Genomic DNA, 20703 nt, shown 5'->3' with positions numbered 1-20703 from the left:
GTGACTCTGGGAGATCTTGTATGGAGTAGATTTTCTTTTCCTCCAGCAGCGATGGAAGGTCCCACTGTAGTGGTTTAGGACCCTGGTCCGGGAGTTTCCTTCATTTTTCCCAAGCAGAGAGCTTTCTCTGTTTTACTCTGTCCCCAGGGGCAGTGAGGACATCGAACGTGCACTGGGAATGACTGGGTTCGCACCTCTTACTCGTGGCTTAAATCTTTATTTTCACAGAAGAAGAGAGCCCGGAAGCCGCCTTGTGCCTTGTCTGCAGTGAACCACCCTTCCTCCGGGCCGCACCAGACCCCAGGCTTTCTCTGTCCTGTCTTTCCGTGAGCACCTGATAGAAGGATGTGAGACAGCTTCTGTGTGTCTGGCTTCCAGAGGTTCTGTAAACTCAGGCTTGCCCACAAATACCTTTCGGAATTTTTAACTAATCCCAAGGCGTCTAGAAATCTCGACAAGCCTTTTGAGTCATGTGAGAGTCTAAATTATCTAAGCACTGCTTTGGAATTACATTTACTTACGGATTTCTAGATTTGTTGAAACTAGGTTGTACTTGTAGGGCGAAGACTCAGTCAATATCAAGCCTCCAGATCCCCTTCCCAAGTTGGTGTAACATCCCCTGGAACTTGAGGGGAGACCCATCCCATGGAAGCAGTCAGGCAAGGGGTCCCAGTTAATAGTTTGGACCAAACTCCTCCTGAAAATCGTACTGTTGAGGCCAGCTTGGAGTTTTGGGACTTGTGCTTCCGTTATTTGATCACGTCGTCATCCCTGTCCCACCCTGCCCCGTGCTGCTTATCCCCGACCCCCCAGTTTCATGGTTTTATTCTCATATTAAGTCACTTAAAATGGCTGAAAGTATTTTCTATTTTGCATTCAATTTACACATCATTTTTCACTCAAGACTTTCTATGGAGAAACGTCAGTTGAAAACATACAGAAGCCTTTATAGTGAACGGGTGAAATATTCACCCAGATCTCACTTTCTCTATTCAATATGGCGCGTGATCCATTTGTGGTCACCTGCTGGAGGGTCCCCAATGGAGAGAACGGGTAATAGAAGTAAATACGTGAAGGGAACGGAAGATGAGATCTTTGTTTTTTGTTTCTAATTTTATTTATTGTGAGAGAGACAGAGACAGAGAGAGAGAGAGATTGCACATGCAGGAGAGGGGCAGAGAAGAGGCAGAGAGAGTATCCCAAGCAGGCTCCACACTGTCAGTGCAGAGCCTGACGTGGGGCTTGAACTCAGCAACTGTGAGATCATGACCTGAGCTAAAATCAAGAGTCAGATGCTTAACCAACTGAGCCACCCAGATGCCCCAAGAAGAGAGGATCTCTAAAAAGTCTAATATCTATCGCCGTTACTGATAGGTTTGTGAGCTATATGAAATATTTTACAGGTTTTTTTTCCTAAGTAATTGCTTACCTTTGAAAAACAGTGTTATTTTATTTAAGTTGGCTTAAATAAATTTATATATGCTTCATTTATATATGCTTAAGTGGCATATATAAATGAAATACAGTACAGAGATATATGGGGGAGTAAGGATATTTATTGCTGTTTAATTTTGTCAGGTCAGGAGTTCAGCAGAAAGAACTATTAACCTTCAGCTGAAAGAAATATTAAATTTCACTCAGCATCTCGTTTTGAAATTCATGGTTTTTTTATGATTAAGTTTATAATAATAACAATAATAATAATGAATTACTTTTATTAAAACTGAAGATCTTTTTATTCCAGAAAAACAGAAGTCTATCCTATAGGAATATCTACAGAATTGTTCAAATATTTATTAATTCCCTCCTGTGTGCTACAGGTTGTGATGAATGAGGCTTAGCCCATAGCACCTACTGGTTTACCTTCTAATGTAAATGCCAAGGGTTCAAGCTGAATGATTCATTTCCTTCAGTGGATCCAAGGAAGAGTTCTTATGCCATTGTGTATTAACTCTGATAACATTAGTGTCTTTTTAAATAGCATTTAGCCTGTTTAAGTGGAAACTTCAGTAGTCACTGGGGTTTTGTTTGTTTTTTTTTTTCCTAACCAGTATGACTTTTGAATTTATTTGGATTGATTGAATTGACTGGTGGTTTGGCTTTGAGAACACACAAAAATCATTTTCAAGCTGATCCTTAGCTAAAAATGTTAGTCATGTAAACTTTCATGTAGAGGTTATTCTCTAGCCCTCCAAAACATCATTGCAGACCACTTAAAAATTTTTTTTACCCTGTTCCCAATTGATCTATGGAATACTGGAATGGGTTCAAGGCAAAGTACTAAATTAAGCCCATTGAGCATTTCATTTGTGCCCTTTCTTTAAAGCCATTAGAATATCTGAAAATATTTGCTGTGAAGCCCCTGGTTAGGATATGTTTTTGGGACAACTTTATAGCTGTCACTAATAAGGAATGTAGGACATGTGTTCATTTTTAGGGAAAGACTTTTAGCCTAAAGTTGGGAATTTACTCTAGAAGAATCATTGGGAACCCGTGTTCTAGGGTTTCCTCATTCCCTGGTGAACCAGGGGCGCAAAAGACCCTGAAATGTGGCCAATGGCTTTCCATCATGATCAGCTTGCTAGCAGTCCAGATTTGGAGAAGGAGGGAATGTGTCTCAGTATGAATCCAAGTGAAAATATCTAATAATCATGTTTCAAGGGAGGCTAGAGTTTCTTTTACTGTGGAAAGTATGATATCAGTTCTAGCTCTAGTCTAACAAAGGTAGCACAATGTAGAAGTACCCGTTCTGAGGTTGCAAGTGTTATTAGCTGTCTGCCTGGTGTTGTACCCTGTTCCTTTGGCTTGCGGGATTTTTTATTTACTTCACTTCCTGGCCAGGAGAGAGCCCTTTGAATGCTGTTTCTCGCTGTGGTCCACTGACCACCTATACCGGAAACTATGTTTGAGTTTGGGAAAATTCAGATCCCCTGTTCTTAGTCCAAACCCACTAACTCAGAGTCTCTGAGAGGGAGGTCTAGGAGTCCTACATTTCCTCTGCTTTCCGAGTGGGAATATCTATGTCACGATTTGGGGCTTCAGCTTCCACATTTTTAAATCCGAGGATTAGGCCTCATGTGACGCAGACACAAGTCAAGGAATGCTGCTGGCCACCAGAAATGGAAAGAAACAAAGAACAGACTTTCTCCTAAAGCCGCTCTGGGGAATGCAGCACTGCCAACACCCTGGGATCAGACTGTGGCTTCCAGAGCTGGGAGAGAAGAACTTCCTGCCATCCTAAAGTATCAAGTTTGTGGCGGTTTATTATGGCAGCCACAGAGCGCTAATACACCATGGTGTTCACTGATGATCAAAAGAGAGCTTCCTGGGAATTCCTATTTTATCAACTGATGGATTATCTGGGATTAGTTTTACCTTCTTACTACAAAAAGCTAGAAAACAATGAAATAATGAAACAATGCTTTCGGATACTGGGCAGCCAGTGGTCTAGTCCCGTGCTCCCTGAGAGAAGAGAACAGATGGGGTGAGCCTTGGAGAAGGAGGGAGGTCGCAGTGAATGAACTGACTGAGTGGAGGAGACAGAGGCAGTAGGCGGAGGGACAGAAGTGCTGAAATTGACGGGACAGAGTACAGAAGGGTTGGGAGCCTTGCAGAGAACAAGCTCCAGAAACCCGCGTAAGGGATTCTTTGAAGCTTCCCTACAGGCTTATCTGTACACGTGTAGTGTGAAACTCCTTGAAGCTATGAAATCAACAATAGCTGGGGGCTATAAGGTGAAAAGTTCTGAGAGTTCGCCCAGAATAAGGCCAGGAGACATTCAAATTTCACTCAGCCAGAGTAAGAGGCATTTCGAACTCTTGCGGCAACCAGTACAGATGACAGAAGGGTCACTTCTTACTAGCAGGGCTAAATCATCCTTAGAGGAAAGACTACTTTAGAATTGGTCTTGCTTAAACAAAGTTCAAGAAGATTAGCTTGATTACCACTGTCTATGAAAAAAAATAATTCAATACTTCTTAAAGGGAGAAAAGACAATCCAAACACTTAACAATATAACATTCAAAATACCCAGCATCTTATAAAAAATGATCAACATGTAAAGAGACAGGAAATGTTCACCTCTGATCAGGAAGAAAATCAGTCACTACAAATAGATCCAGAAATTGCAAGGATCTTAAAACAGCTACTGTAAATATTACGAATATGCTCATATAATTGAAGGAAAACAAGAATACAATGAGGAAAGAAACAAAACACACAAAAAACCCAAATGTCACTTCTTTTTCTTAAATACACATTTCTTTTTGAGAGAGAGAGAGAGAGAGAGAGAGATGGAGGAGGAGGGACAGAGAGAGAGAGGGGGGCGGAGGATCCAAAGCAGGCTCTGTGCTGACAGCAGGGAGCCCAATGTGGGGCTCAAATTCACGAACCATGAGATCAAAGTCAGATGCTCAACTGACTGAGCCACTCAGGCACCCCCAAAATGTCACTTTTTTAAAGTTAGTTTATTTTGAGACAGAGAGACAGAGCATATGAGCAGGGGAGGGGCAGAGAGAGAGAAGGAAAGAGAGAATCCCAAGCAGGCTCCACACTACCAGCATAGAGCCCAATGTGGGGTGTGAACCCATGAATGGTGAGATCATGACCTGAGCTGAAGTCAAGAGCAGGATGCTTAACCGACTGAACCACCCAGGAGCCCTGCCCCAAATGTCACTTCTAAAGGTGAAAAATACCGTTTCACTGGATGGAACAGCAGCATAGGAGACGAGAGAAAACACAAGTAAACTTGAAGACAGGAATAGAAAGATTCAAACTGAAGCACACAGAGAATAAAAAAAAGAGGTTGAAAGAACTTAATAGAATCTCACTGATGTGGGAAAATTCAAGTAGTCTAACTTACATGAAATTGTTGGATCAGAAGAAATAGGAGAAGGGCAGTTATTGAAGAAATACTGGTCAATAGGTGTTCAAATTTGATGAAATGTACAAATACACATCATTGAAGAAGCTAAAATATCCTAAGAAATATTTTTTGTTTACATTTATTTATTTTTGAGAGACAGAGAGAGACAGCATGAGCAGGGGAGGAGCAGAGAGAAAGGGAGACACAGAATCAGAAGCAGGCTCCAGGCTCCGAGCTGTCAGCACAGAGCCCGACATGGGGCTTGAACCCACAAACCGTGAGATCATGACCTGAGCCGAAGTCGGAAGCTTAACCGACTGAGCCACCCAGGCGCCCCGTCCTAAGAAGTATTTTTAAATGGGAACTTCATAATTAAACTGCTTAACCTAAATAATGGAAAGAACATCTAATAAGCAGGTGGAGGGAAAAAAAGACATTATATAGCTCACCAGACATAAGAATTATTACAGACTTATCAATGGAAACTATGCAACCCTGAAGACAGTGGAACATCTTACAAATGTTGAAGATCATGTGGGGTGGGAGACCCTTGTCAATCTGGCTTCATATTTTTCAAGGGAAGCCTTTTACATAAAAACAAAAGCTGGGAATACTCACTGTCTGCTGGGCTGGGCTGCAAGGAATGCTGACAGGCATTCTTTCTGCCCAAGAAAATGACATTAGACAGAAACTTGGATTTATGCAAAAGAATGAGGAACACTAGAATTGGTGACTGTGGTGTAAATAGAAAACACTTTGTTGTTTTTACATTTTTTCATCTATTTCAAAGATAATTGATTGTTGAAAGCACAATGACAATGCATTGTGGAGGGCATAGCATATGCAGAAGTTCAAAAACACAAAAGCACAAAGAATAGAGAGGAAGCAAAAGGACATTGCCTTAAGTTTTTGCAGGTGTGTGAAGACGTATGACATGAGTTGAAGGTGGGTGGTGATTACATATAGATGCATATTACGAAATCTAGAGCAACTCTAAAACAAAGGCAAAAAGGGGTGCCTGGGTGGCTTGGTTGGTTAAGCATCTGACTTCGGCTCAGGTCATGATCTCACGGTCCGTGAGTTCGGGCCCCGCATTGGGCTCTGTGCTGACAGCTCAGAGCCTGGAGCCTGTTTCAGATTGTGTCTCCCTCTCTGTCTGCTCCTCCCCTGTTCATGCTCTGTCTCTCTCTGTCTCAAAAATAAATAAACGTTAAAAAAAAATAATAAAACAAAAATAAGAACAAAGACATGGAAAAGGGTAAAATTGGAACAAAGGTCAAGTGGGACATTTATAACAAAAATGTCAGGGTTGTAAATGTAAACCTGACTACATGGATGCATTGCAATAAATGTGAATGGCACAAACATTCCAAATAAAAGGCACATTGAGTAGACATGAGACTCAACCGAATGCTATGTACTAGCAACCCTCTTTAAATACTTACATGTGGGAAAAAAAATTCTATACAAACACTATTAAAAAAAACCTGGTATGGTCATATTAATATTGGACAAAGTAGTCTTTAAAATAAGGAACGTTACCAGGCACAATGACCAGCACTTCGTAATAATGAAGGTGTTAATTCATCAAGATGATAGAATGATTCCAAATCTTTAAACTAAAATGGCAGAGCACCTGGGTGGCTCAGTCCATTGGACGTCTGACTCTTGATTTGAGCTCAGGTCATGATCTTGTGGTTTGTGGGTTCTAGCCCCACATCGGGCTCTGTGCTGATGGTGTGGAGCCTGCTTGGGATTCTCTCTCCCTCTCTCTCTGTGACTCCCCTGCTTGTGTTCTCTCTCTCTCTCTCCCTCAAAATAAATAAATAAACTTAAAAAAATAAAATAAAATGGCAATACGCAGTCTGGGAGAAAACTACTTGCAGCACATATATTTGACAAAAGACTGATGCTCAGACTATGTAAGGAATTCCAAACATTCAATAATAAGAAGAATTAAATACTGGGTAAGGATTCAAACAGACACTTCATAAGAGATGAATATATAAAATTTAAACAATATTTTTATATAATTTTTTTCATCTGCTTATAAGATAATTGATTATTGAAAGCATAATGATACTGGCCCGTGGAAGAATATATATCTGCAATGCATGTACAAAAAGATGTTTTTAGTAACCAGGGCAATGCACGTTGAAACTGTAGCGAGACGTTAAAACAGGATAGATCGGCATCACCTACTGCTGGCCTGGATGTGGTGAGGCAGGTACAGCCATAATCGTTGGAATGTCAGATGATATAACCAGTTGGGGGAAAGATCAGGCCGCTCCATGTGAAGCTGTCACCCACTTACAATATGATCATGTGAATTTACTCCTAGCCATTTACCCAGAGAAGCGAAAGACACATGTCCACACAAAGACGTGTGTACAAATGTTCAGATTGATTCATTTATAATTGCCCCAAACTGGGACAGCTAATGAATGGACAAACAAATTGTGGTATACCTGTACAATGATACGGCACTCAGCAACAAAAAGGATTCGATTACTTGTATCTACCTGCAAAGGTGGATAAATTTCAAAATCATGGTGAGAGAAAGAAGTCAGGAAGCAAAAGGAAGTTACTGTACGATTCAGGTTGTTGAAAATTCTAGAGCTGGCACACCATGGGAGAAAAAAGATCGGTGGTTAGGCGGGGATGGGGTGTGGTTGGGCAACACGGCAAGAGGGAAATTTGGGGGGTGAAGGCAATTTTTATTTATAGTTGTGGTAGTGCCACCTTGGTCAAAACTCATTGAGCTGTATACTCAAATTACGTGCATCGATCAATTTGATTGGCAATGGGAGGTCATGAATTTTTCCTTGGGAGTTCCAAATAAGTGTTCAGGGAGCGCCATGGGGGTGGGTGAAGTTGGGCCAAGTTGTGGGCTCCTATCAGCCTCTCTCCTGATTTCAGTTCTCTCTCTCTGGAACATTCCGTGTGACATAGGGGCAGTATCATTTCAAGTGATGACAGATCAAGTGATGTCAATGTTGAGCAGAGTGTTTTTCTTTCTATTTGCCACAAGATGGCAGGGTAACCCGCTTTATAGCATTTAAAAATGCTTCACCCTCGATGCAGAGCTATGTTTAGAAAATTGCTGTGATTCTAACAATGATCACTGGACATTTTGGATGCCAAACTTCTCTGTGAGGCTGCAGGCTGAGGGAGGGAGCTATCCATTCAACCAGGGACTCCCGGCCATGCCTTGTCCGTTTGAAGAGCTGTGCACAGAGTGTCTGTCCCACTTACGTTTTTATTCGTCGCCAATGCTAAGCAAATTCCTCGGGAAGCATCAATATAGAGACGGGCAGACCTGAGCACGGCTGGGCGGCACTTAGCGGACTCTTTCGCTTGTTCATAAAGTCAGAATTTTTGAGAAGCGGGTAATAATAATTCGACCCGGTACAAGGCCTTCGGCAGCCGGGTCAAGAGGCCGAGCGTTACAATCAAAACTCTATCTTGGAAGGCTTCGATCACTGGCTTGCTGTCGCCAAAGCTCTGTCCTTCACACCTGCTGCCAGTGTGGAGGAGGAGAGGGGAGGGCAGCGGAAGAGAGGGTAGAAGGACTAGAGTAGCACCTTATTCCTCGTCTGGCACAGGGACAGACTCTGTCTTGCCTTCTGCCAGCTCCTGCTGTCCCACACACCAGAAATTATTTCACATGGTGGAAGGTCAGTCATCTCCAGCCCACACGTAAGGGGGCATGAAATATTTAAAGAGAAAATAGCAACAACAATAACACATAACGACAAGCAAGAAATAGGGAAGCGTTTGCAGCCGGGAAATAGGTATTTGACGGTGTGAAATATTGCAATCTTCCGCTGAGAAGTTGTTCTTTATGTCCCTCGGAGTCAAGGACGTTTAAACAACAACAACAACAACAACACTTCTCAAAACAACACCACAGTGATTGGGAGACAAAAATTCTTCAGGGTTTGTTTTCCCTGGAGATTTTCACAGACCTCCCGAAGCGCCATCGTTTACAACTTTGGGGGTAAAAGGAGAAAGGAGAAAGGAGTTGACTAAAACAATAGAAAATGAAAAGCAGTACCTTTGCAGCGGAAAGACTAAGTTTTAATGATGCTAATGGAGTGCGTGCCTAACTCCAGGGATGCCTTTCCGGAAGTTAAATGCGCATTTTTCTCTTTATTAAGAGAGGATGCCAGGTCCTTGATATGCAGCCTGGATGAAATTGCCTATGAATTACGGAGACAGAATTTTCTTCCAAGGGCGGGGTAAGACAACTAATATCTGTTGAAAGGTAGGCAGCCAAATATCTTGTTTTTGGAGGACTTAAAAGAAAAGATGTTCTGCCCCCCAGAGGCTGGTCTCTAGAGGGAAAGGGAAGCTGGCTTTGGCTCCCTGAGGTGTGGATTTCCCCGAGCCAGTCTCCCTCTGGCCGGCTTGCACCTTGAGAAATTCTCTGCACGTAACCAGAAAGAGCTGCTTCCAGGGCCATGATCTTGGGCTTGGCGATCTTAGAGTAAGAGTCTCAAGGGCTGGGGGCTTCCTCCCCGAGGAACCGCACGGCCAAGCAGGATCACCTGGACGGACGAGTGTTGTGGATGATGCCAAGTCCAAGGTCAACCGCAAGAAGCACCAAGGGGTGGTAGCAGCGATTCTGTGTGAACCTTGTGCAGAAAGAACCCGAATCTCCCCTGCCTGCCCACCCTTGTCTACAACTCCTTTGGACAGAATGAGAGCGTTGGGGCTGCAGTTAGGAAAGCTGAGAAATCAAGTGAAAAAGTCGTGGGAAACATCGGTGTATTGATACCCCAAGGTCACAGAGCGGCCGTGACAATTACAGGGTGTTGGAAAGCTTTCTAGAGTTTTACTCCCACCAGCGTATTGTCCCGGACCGGTGTGAATCCGCAGAGGACTTTGTTTGGCCTGAGGGGCCCAGGTGGAGCCATTGGGTGGTATGGAACCAGAAGCATCAACCAGAAAGAGAACCTGAACCATAACCGTTAAGACCTCTGAGTTCTAGTTTTTCCTTCTGATTTGTCAAAGAAAAAATTGGTAGTCAATGCCAGAATACTAGTCATGGATGCTTCGTGGATGATTAATTATGCATGCATAATTGTTATGGATATAACTGTGAATATATATATTAGGTACATGTCATTGGTATAACACACATAGTACGGTTATGTGTGCGTATGTATATACACATATATGCAAATAGCATAGCCTGTCTGTCCGTCCATCTGTCTTAGCCAGGAGATGTACCTGAAATAGGAAAACACAACCCACTATCATAGTAAACTTCCAGGAAGCACAGACCAGTGGGCAGTAAGCATTTAAACGATGGTTCTCAAGTCGGACAAAGGACTGCTTGGGGACCACATTCCTATCTCCTGGGCTGGCCTCGTGTGGCATCCACACACGAAAGGGCTGGAAATTAGAGAATTGGTAATTCATTATTATTTCCCGGAGTCCTCTGCTAAAATATAAATACATTAGGCCGTTCGCCCTCCGTAATATCCGAGGCGAAACGGCAGAAGTGATTGCTACGCACGAGTGTAAGTATCTGTACGGAGAGTCACAAGTCAGGGGACACCCTGTCATCTGATGGAACATGTCTGAAGCATGGGGTGCTGACCAAGGAGGGCAGGTCTGAAAAAAACCTGAAATTGCAGAAGATCTCGGTGTCAGGTGAAGGAAGGCTGACCGGGAAGATACTGGGAAGTGTGTTTGGGGACAAGATAAAAGGCAGCTCGGTTCGTGCTTCATAAACTTCTAGGCTTCGTCTTTGATCGGAGCAATGATAGCGTCCAGTGGAGAGAGTTCTGGAGAAGAAGCGAATCCCAGGGTGTCTGGAGAACCATCCTTGGGAGGGTTTGCAGGGTTCAGTCCCGCTTCAACACAAAGAACTTTGTGCGTGTTAGAGACTCTGTCAGTGCAGGAGTGGCGTGGTGAATAGAACATGTGGAACGCATTTGCCGCTCCAAGTGTGGATATAAATACATTTAGCTTGGAGCTACGGCAGAGATAAGTGTATAGGATCTATATTAAGCAACCTAGTAAGGTGCTTAAAAAGAGCATGCCCAAATATTGCTGGTAACCATGTAAATTAGTGCAAATATTCCGGAGAGCGATTTGCAATGTAGATGAACAGCTTCAACGGGTGAGCAGTTTCGACTTGCTAAGCTCACTTGGAGGAATTTCTCTGATGACAGTGACCAGAGATGGGCACACTTAGGTTGCAAGGATGATGGTAAAAAAAAACAACAACATACGTTGTTTTTCAAAAAGAGACGTATCAAACAATCCAAAAAATCATGTTTTCAAAGAACGTGTATTGGAAAAGCAAGACTCTCATCTGAATGATGGCTTATAGACAAGGTTTTTATTTCCCACTGTTCTCTATTTTGCAAACTTACTGCAATTTTAAAATAGAATTTTAGCAAAAAAAAATCTCAAGCAGAGTGAGACAAAAATTGATCTTTAGCTTACAAGGTCAAGGAATCAAGACCTCAGCTTTCTGTGTTTCTGAGTTGCATCGAAAAGACAAAACCGTGGTCAGATTAAATATAGCCAAGATAATCAGTTCCAGCTACTTAAAGTACATGCTTAAAGACTTCCTTTCTGGATGATTGTCCCAGTGTATTAGGGTATTTAAAAAATTTTTTTTAATGTTTTTATTTTTGACAGAGAGAGAGAGAGAGAGAGAGAGAGAGAGACAGAGCACGAGTGGGGGAGGGGCAGAGAGAGAGGGAGACAGAATCTGAAGCAGGCTCCAGGCTCTGAGCTGTCAGCATAGAGCCTGATGTGGGGCTTGAACTCATGAATCACGAGATCATGACCTAAGCCGAAGTCAGACACTTTACCGACTGAGCCACGTAGGCGCCCCCAGAATATTAGGGTATTAAAGGGATTTTTTTACATGTTCTATCAAGATATTAATGATATCTTTCAGGTATTTAAGCGGATGGCAACGAAATACTTAATTTTCTCAACCAGACTGGGTGTGCCTGTCGATGACGCTCTTTGGCGGGTATGACAATGCACGCTGACGTTGCCAGTAGCATTTCTTGCTGTATTTCCGCGTTTCACTCACATGTAGTAGATATTTAGTGGTTGATGTTCTTTGTGCATTTTCTTTTGTTTTGGGGAACGTCTTGCCATCACATGACTTTGGTAATTTCTGGCGAAAAAGCTGGTTCCTGGGAGTGCCCCCTAAAGATTAGGGTTCCTAAGGGTGCTCACGCACTGAGAAGTGGCTTCTGGTAGACCTGACCCAGGGTGGTGCTGGGCAGGCTAGGGCCGGGCTGAGCGCTGGGCAGGGTGACGGAAATTCTCTTTAATAATCTGTGTTTGCCTCAGGGGTGCCTGGGTGGCTCAGTGGGTTAAGCCTCTGACTTTGGCCCAGGTCATGATCTCATGGTTTGTGAGTTCCAGCCCCGCATCGGGCTCTGTGCTGATGGCTCAGAGCCTGGAGCCTGCTTCGGATTCTGTGTCTCCCTCTCTCTCTCCGCCCCTACCCCAACTCATGCTCTGTCTCTCTCTCTCTCTCTCAAAAATAAATAAACGTTAAAGAAAAAAGGACAGCCATGAGAGTCACGTGCACGTACAGGAAGGCGCAAAGAGTTCAGAAGGTCTGAACTGGTTTCGCAGCAAAGTAATGGGACCCCTCAGCCCTGACATCAGAATCACCATCCAGGAACAGCTGCTGGTGGGGAAGGCAGCACATCACCCCAGGCCTGCGGGCAGGGGAGCAGTGGACCCCAAGTCTGGACAGGCTGTAGGCCTAACTTTAGAAAGCAAATCACGCTAGGTTTGCAAAATAGGGCATTCTCCCACTCAAATTTCTAAAATAATAAGTATTTTTTATTTGAAGGTAGCTAGACCACATTCTCCAGTACATTACTTTTTTTTCTTTCTTTTCTTTTCTTTTTTTTTTTTTTGTTTTTTTTTTTTGTTTTTTTTTACTATTTTTTGGTTGGCCTGTGTTTCTAACAGCTTTTTTGAGACACGTTTCATATACAGTACACTGTGCATATCAAAGTACACAGTCTGGGAACTTCGACAAGTTTATAAACCACAGTCAAGCTTAGGGATATGTGAACCACGCAAAGTTCATTTCCGCACCTTTGAAACCCTTCCTTCCTACCCCTTCCACCCCCCACCTTCGTCCCCAAGAACGGCTAGTCCACAATCAATCCTCACAGATAAGTTTGCAGTTTAGAGAATTTTACACCAACGAAACCATGCAGCTTATACCTTTATCCGGTCGCGTCTTTCCCCCAGCGTCGTCGTTTTGGGAGTCGCCGTTTGTGACCAGTGTCAATAGCATATTCCCTTTTCTTGTTGGCCAGCATCCTATTATACGGGCAGACCACCTCTCGTTTATCCATTCATCTACTGATGGACATTTGGGTTTTGGTGTTTTTTTTTTCCCAGTTTGCAGCTATGGCCAAAAAAAAAAAAAAAAAAAAAAGTGAATAAAATCTCAAAAAACGAAAAACCGGTTGTGAGAATTTTTGCAGAAATCTCTGCGGGGACGTGTGCTTCCATTTGTCCGGAGTGAATACCTACGAACAAGACGCCTGAGTCATGTAGAAGGTGCAGGTCTGGGTGGCTGAGAAACTGCCAGGCTGTGTCCCAGAGTGATGCACGGGTCGGCAGTCACACCAGCGGCGAAGGGAGCTCTTCTGGAAATAGTAGGCGTGTCCCGTGATGGTTTGAGGGCACATTTCCCTGATGTCTAGCAGAGCAAAGCATCTTTGCATGAACTTATTTGTCATGGCTTTATTGATTTTTTCCATCGATCGATGGCATCATCAACAATTAATAACATTTTTGGCTTTCCTATCACAATTTGTAATTCATTTCGCATCGATGCCCAAGGTGCAATTTTCTTCCGATCTCTATTATTTACTCGTGGACCACACAGCATGACACTAATAGTCCATCAGTGGTAAAACAGCTCTTCTAGGCAAAAATGAACCAAAATAAGTGCTTTGAGCTTTATACCCAAATCCATTTGAGAGATAAACTTTCCTATACCTCAGTTTATCAAAGACAAAGATGTACTTTCAAATGAGGAAACGGGCTCGTTTAATAAGGAGTGATTTCAAATAATTTGGAGAAGATGGGGAATGCTAACTTGGCAACTTATTTTCTTAAGTATGAGTTCTCAGCCCAAGGGCTTTTCACACAGATTAAAAAAAATTAATGTTTTGTTTATTTTTGAGAGAGAGACAGAGAGAGAGAGAGAGAGAGAGAGAGAGACAGAGAGACAGAGGGGCAGAGAGAGGGAGACACAGAATCCGAAGCAGGCTCCAGGCTCCGAGCTGTCGGCACAGAGCCCGACGCGAGGCTCCAACTCACGGACCGCGAGATCGTGACATGAGCAGAAGTCGGACGTTTAACTGACTTGTCCTTTAACCAGCACGGGCACCTTGTCTGTCTGTACCTGATTTCAGGTGTTTGTTAGCACTTTGAACAAGCCCTGTCCTTTAGGTCTCTTCCTCGGCCACACCATGTGCAGACAGGCCCGCGGACTGTGGTTGCTGAGCTGAAGGATGACAGCATCCTACCTGCCGTTGTCTCCACTGCCTGACTCTAGAAGAGAACTAACACCTCTTGGAGTTTGGTCTCATGGTGCCACACCCCGTCCATGCTTTACGAAGCACTTGCTGTGTGAGCGGGTCATGGGCACGGGAGGGATGGCGCCATAGTCCTTCCCTGCCAGGGGTGAGGGAGGAGGGCTTCTGTCTTGGTGGCAGTCCCCTGCGGCCCATCTGATAGTGACGGTGACCCAGACTATACCAGGCGTCCTCTGAGAAGCCTCAGGGATGAGGACAGTGGGTGGCACCTGTTGGGTGTGATGGAGCCGCACCTGTCTCCCTGCTTGCCGTGGCTGGTACAGCCTGTGGGTTCTGCATCACTGTGCCATCGAATCTTTTGTCACTTTCTGTCTGCCTGCAGGGCTGTGGCAGCCCTGATGGGTCAGGAGATGGAGCCCGCAGCGGGGTCTTTCCCTGTGGTCAGTGCATGGAGTTGGGTTGGAATCCCACGGAGGGCAAGTCCGTGGCCTTGGAAGAAAGGTGGGGCGCCGGCCACCAAGGCTGCTACCTGGACCGCCTGCCAGTGGCCCAGCCAGAGATCCCAGATGCTTCAGACTCTTTCCATGGTGCTGGGTGAAAGAATAAACACATGTAAATTCTCCTGGAAATGAAAAAAAAAATAACCCAGCATACCGGGATATACTCGCTAATTCTATTCCAGTTCCCTATCCAGGCACCGGTGTCTCGGAACGGCTTCTCTGGGCCCCGGCCGACGCAGGAGCCTTTTCTAAGGAGGCCAGCTGACCCCTCAGGCAGCCGGAGCTGGCGAGAGAGAACGACAGAAGAGATCTCGTTATATTTCAGCCAGGATCTAATTATTACAGAATCTCAAGTGACCTGAAAGAGACGTGGTTTTGTATTTAGTACGTAAGCCTCTTGGGTGGCCAGGAAGAGAACTGGGGCTATCTGGGATGGCGCGCGCGGAGGTTACCTGTACACGGCAGGTTGGCTGGGGTGGCGATGCCTGGTTGCTCGGGCCCACGGTGGTCCGTGTGCCGCTGTGAGGGTACCGTGGAGAAGTGGTGAATACTTACCATCATGTGACATTAAGTAAAACGCGTTACTCTCTGGCACACGGGTGGGCCTCAGCCAATCAGGTGACGGCTTGAAGAGCAAAAACAGATTTCTGGGAGAAGAAGTTAATTCAGCCTCAAGACCGCGAGGTTGAGTCCTGCCTGAACGTCCAGGCTGCCCTCCTGCCCCGTGGAATTCTGCCTTGTCAGCCCTCACAGGCTCACAAGCCCATTTCTTAAAAAAACTTTTAAAAAATATTTATTTATTTTTGAGAGAGAGAGGGAGACACAGAATCCGAAGCAGGCTCCAGGCTTGAGCTGTCTGCACAGAGCCGACGCGGGGCTCGAGCTCACGAAACGTGAGATCATGACCTGAGCTGAACTCAGACGCTCAATGGACTGAGCCACCCAGGCGCCCCTATAAGCCCATTTCTTATGAGAAGTCTCTTTCTGTCTCTCTCTTGGTGCTGTTTCTCTGGAGACGTCTGACGGATGCAGCATGGGAGGGGCCTTTAAAGACAGAAGAGGAAGTTGTCATAATTTGCTGGTAGATCATTTACCTTTTGAGCATTTGAGGCCCTGGCTCCCCCTGTGCTGGCTCCAGTGGCAGGGGCCCAGGCTTGGCCTCCGCCCGCCTCGTCTCCGCTTCAGGGGAGGCTGGGTGGGGTTGCATGATTTTCTGGAACGTGGGGCCCGCCTGGTGCGGGCCCGAGGCCGGTGAGCAGTGGTGCGGGGCCCGTTCACGTCTCTGCGATTCCACAGCAGCATGTCTCTGGGGGCGCCTTCCTCCCTTATCTAAACAGCTCTCCTCACGAGCCTTGGGGTGAGGATCTGAAATGATCCAATTCTCACCGTAGGAGTGAATGTGCATCTTGTGGGAAACGTTCCCGACCTCGGTGGGTCTGTTCCAGGCCATGTTTGAGGACAGCGTGTGCTTATGCTTTTCCCTAAAAGACCCGGTGTCATACCCTCTTTTGCTGGAGGCAGGACATGGCACGAAAGGGACCCTTCTTCTGAGGATCCCTTATTTCTGCTTTCGTGCCGTCTGAGAAGAGCCGCCTCTTGGTGGCCCCGAAGCCTTCAGATTTGGCGGGTGTCAGTCACGCGGGGTCGGTATTCCTAGAGCTGTGATCCTTCCAGGTCCACCTCCTTCTTTGCAGCATGTTTGTTTTTCTCGCCAAGAGCTAGGATTCGGCCTTTGACAAATTCTCATTTGCCAAAGGTAAGCAAAAGGAGGGAAAACGCATTTGGGTCACCATTTTACCCCAACTCTTTACCGTGTGATGGTTTTGAAGCTTGAAGGGCAACACACACACACACACACACCCTTCAAGCATGACAAGAATGTGAATTAAATCAGGCACCAGGCACGGGATGGAACTGAGAGAAGAGAGACGGCTGAGGGCTCTGACAAGCCTTTTCTTTATTCTCTTGAGTTAATTGTGTCACTTCGCACACTGGCGTCAGGAATAGTGAAATTCTGACAGGCTAATTTGAGCTTGTGGGTCCAATGAAATGCACATAAGGCACTTGTTACATCTGGTGACAGTCAGCGTCAGTGTCTGTTTCGGAGCCATCCGATGATACGGTCGCAGGTGGGTGCAGTAGCCTTTCAGGCAAATGACAGACTTAGGGTCTGGTTACAGCGGGGACGATGCGGGGTCCAGGACAGGAGGGCAGAGGGAAGGTGCAGCTCTCCGTTCTCCGCGGGTTTGTTGACGAAGGGGAGGGCGGGCCCCGAGAAAACACTAGAAAATGGCTCCAATGTGGCATTTGAAATAAAAACAGAGCCCCGGCCTTGCCTCAGTGATTTTTGTTTATGCCTCGGTGGCAAGATCTTAACCGATTTTGATTAGGAGGGGTTTAAATGGGGCTTTTGTTTGATTATTCACCCAACTTGTGTTTAGAAGTGGAAAGATAAAAGCGAAATCCTTATGGGGTTAGAGGGAACACGGAGCGCTCGAACAGAAAAAAAAAATGAGTAAAATTCAGACGGGGGCAGAACCCTTTTTTGCCAGTAGGTGGCAGTACCACACCGCTCCAGAGCCCTGCTTCCCAGCATGGTTCTAACCGGGGAGATATGAGTTGTATAAAATTTCCTGTTGGCAGAGAAGGTGAAGTCAAGGGTTGTGATAAAGACCACTCTGAGTCTTTGAAAATGCTGCATGTCAGTTGCAACTAAGACTGACCCTTAAAAGAAAAAAAAAAAGCTCAGGGACGAGGTCACAGAAGAGGGGACTGAAACAGTGTCCTGGTTGACTGTCTGATGTCACGGGTGGAAATAGTCACCCAGGGCTTGTCGGTGTATCCCAGCCATGAAGCGGTCATGTTCGTGGGGTGACGGGAAGCCTCGTTTCGCCATGAAAGAGAGAGCCCTATGACCATACCTCTCGGTACAGTTTATTTCTCAGAAAGGTGAGGAAGATATTCTAAATAATGTCTCTTCTCACCCCGCCCCCCGCCCCCCCCCCCCCCCCCCCGATCTTGGAGCTTGGAACAGGAAGGACCGTTGCAGGACAAGGGTAGCATGTCATCACGATGCCGGATCGGAGGTTACATCTGCCAAGTGTGATTCTAATTTACTCCTTGCCTTTACCCAGTACTAAACGGACCCCACTTAATAGAGCCCGCGTGGGGTTCTGATCCGGACATAGGTTGTGACATTGCAGAAAAGCCACGCATCTTAGACCGAACGAAGACGAGACGGCAGCATTGCAAGTGGGACTGAGTCCCAAAGAGGAGGCAGGAGCATTAAACGCTCAACCAGCATCAACCAGGCTGACGTCCTCTGACCCTGGCAGACCGTAGCTGGAGGGTGTGACCTGACCAGTGGCTTGACAGCCGAGCTCCCGCCTCCTGAATCGCGTGCCCCGGCCGTCCCAGCAAGGGTTGTGCTCAAAAGGCTTTGTGGAGCCAGTCGGTTTCCTCCCCCCGCCCCCCCCACCCCGAGTCGCTGTAGGTTCAGGGCAGTGAAATGCAGTCAAGGCACAGATGGGCTCGTTTTCCAAAACAGTGGTCCAGCGATAACTGGGGGTCTGGCTTCTCTCTGGACACACGTGCCAGTTCTAGATTGTTAGGGAGTAGCAAAACCGGGGACAGAAATGGAAGGAACAGGGCTAGAAAAATTAGCGGGAGAGAGAGGGAGGGTGAACTCAGAAGAATCCGGGGAAGGGGGGTAAGGATGAACGGGGGAGGGGGGAGCGGAGTAAGATTTGTTTGGCTCAGTTTTTTCTTGCCAGGGAGGCTGACTGCTACCAAAGTCAGAGTCCTAGGGGGGCAATTATGGCAATTTTCCAAAAGGATTTTGGGTGGGTCAGTTTCGTAAACTCTGGTAGCCAAATTCTTCATCATTCCTCGTATGACCCCTCGAGCAAACACCACTTAATCAACCAATCTCCTCATTCACTCGGTCCCAACGCATCTGATTACTGGTACAGGCGTAAGCTTGTACCCCAGCTTTGTCCTTGTGGAAGGGAGTCTGCACTTGGCCTCAGAAGCTCCGACTTGGGCTCACGTCTGGAATTTGCCAGTTCTTGGCTTTACTCCAGCCCAAACCCGGCCAGGCCGTGCTGACTTCACTTTTTGGAGTGTCCCTCTGATGGAGTGTCTCCTTCCCGTGTTTCTGGACTCCCAGAGAAGGAACAGGTGCTGTCAGCCTCTCTGCTCTCCTCTGTGCTTCTAGAAGGTCACCCTACCCCGATTCCTTAATAGTCCCTTCCCTTCCCAATCCTCACCGTCTCATTATGTTGCCCTCTTCAGATTCTTGATGGTCCCGGTCCACTGACCTTCAGCGTGTTCGGACACGTTTTTTGGAGACAGTGACCAGCCTGTCGGCTGTGTCACAGGCCCAGTACAGTGCCGGCTAAGAAGTGGGGAGACATCCTGGAACATGGCGGTCGCTGCATTCTGCTTCCTGGATGTCCCACAGCTCATGCTCTGTCTCCTCAACCTGTCTTCCTTTCCATGCATCTTAGAGTAAAGAGAATCCTCGTGTCCAAGGCAAACCCTTCCAATAGGCAGCTCTGTGTCCTTCTGGATTTTATTCTTTTAATTCTTCCTTTCTGTCTCTCTTTTTTTCCAATGTTTGTTTGTTTGCTTGTTTATTTTGAGAGGGAGAGAGACTGAGCATGAGCGGGGGCAGAGCAGAGACAGAGACAGAATCCTAAGCAGGCTCCGTGTTGTCAGCACAGAGCCCGATGCGGGGCTCGAACCCATGAACGATGGGATCATGACCTGAGCTGAAATCTAGAGTCTGACGCTTAACCACCTGAACCACCCGGGCAGCCCCCGTTTGCCTCTCTTTTATCTCAACGTTTTCCCTCCTCACTGCTCCTTCTCTGTGACTTAGAGACAGAGAAGATATTTCCCCTAAGATATCGATTTTTTTCCCATAAGAATAAAAATGGCTAAACATTCTCCTGGAATGTTATCCAGGATCGCTTTCGGTAGCAAAATAACGGTCCTTTCCTTGGAAACCACTTGAGAGGGTCACCATCTGTCTTCTGGACTTTGTAGTCACGTAATTGGTATCTTAGCTTCCATATACGCCTCCTCTGTGGTTTCCCCACACATCAGCACTTAAGACATCTTAAAAAAAACTTTTTTTATTTTAAAAATAATTTTCAAGTTTATTTACTTTAAGAGAGAGAGAGAAAGTGGGCGGGGGGGGGGAGAGGGAGATTGAGAGAGCAGGGGAGGGGCAGAAGGAGAGGGAGAGAGAGAATCCCAAGCAGGCTCTGCTCTGTCAGCCCAGAGCCCAACTTGGGGCTTGAACTCACGAACCGTAAGATCGTGACCTGAGCGGAAATCAAGAGTCTGACACTCAAGCAACTGAGCCACCCAGGCGTGCCCCCTGGCATCCTTTAAACATAAACCCGTTATGTTGGTGTTGGGCTTAGAATACTCCCCGGTGTTCCAGCTGCCATCCCAGCTCCTTCCCGTGTTGTGCGAGCCCCATCCCTACAGAAGGCGCAGCCGTGCGGGGCTGGCGCCTGGCTGTGTGAGGCTTAACGCCCTTGCGGTGCACCTGCCACCCCTCCGTAGACTTTACCATCGGAACACATCGTGCCCTTCCCGTCAGAGGCTTCGCATGCACTGTCCCCTCCTGGGCTGTTCCTCTTCCAGCGCCCTGTGGCCCCTGCCCCATGCCCACCCGACCTCACAGGACCCCGCTCTTTCCTTTCTGGCACGGACACAGCTTGTAACTTACTGGTTAGCATGCTTGTGTTTAGCTCTGTTTCTGGCACTA

The sequence above is a fragment of the Neofelis nebulosa genome, chromosome 6, assembly GCF_028018385.1.
Source record: "Neofelis nebulosa isolate mNeoNeb1 chromosome 6, mNeoNeb1.pri, whole genome shotgun sequence".
Taxonomy (NCBI): Eukaryota; Metazoa; Chordata; class Mammalia; order Carnivora; family Felidae; genus Neofelis; species Neofelis nebulosa.
This window is presented reverse-complemented; position numbering follows the sequence as displayed.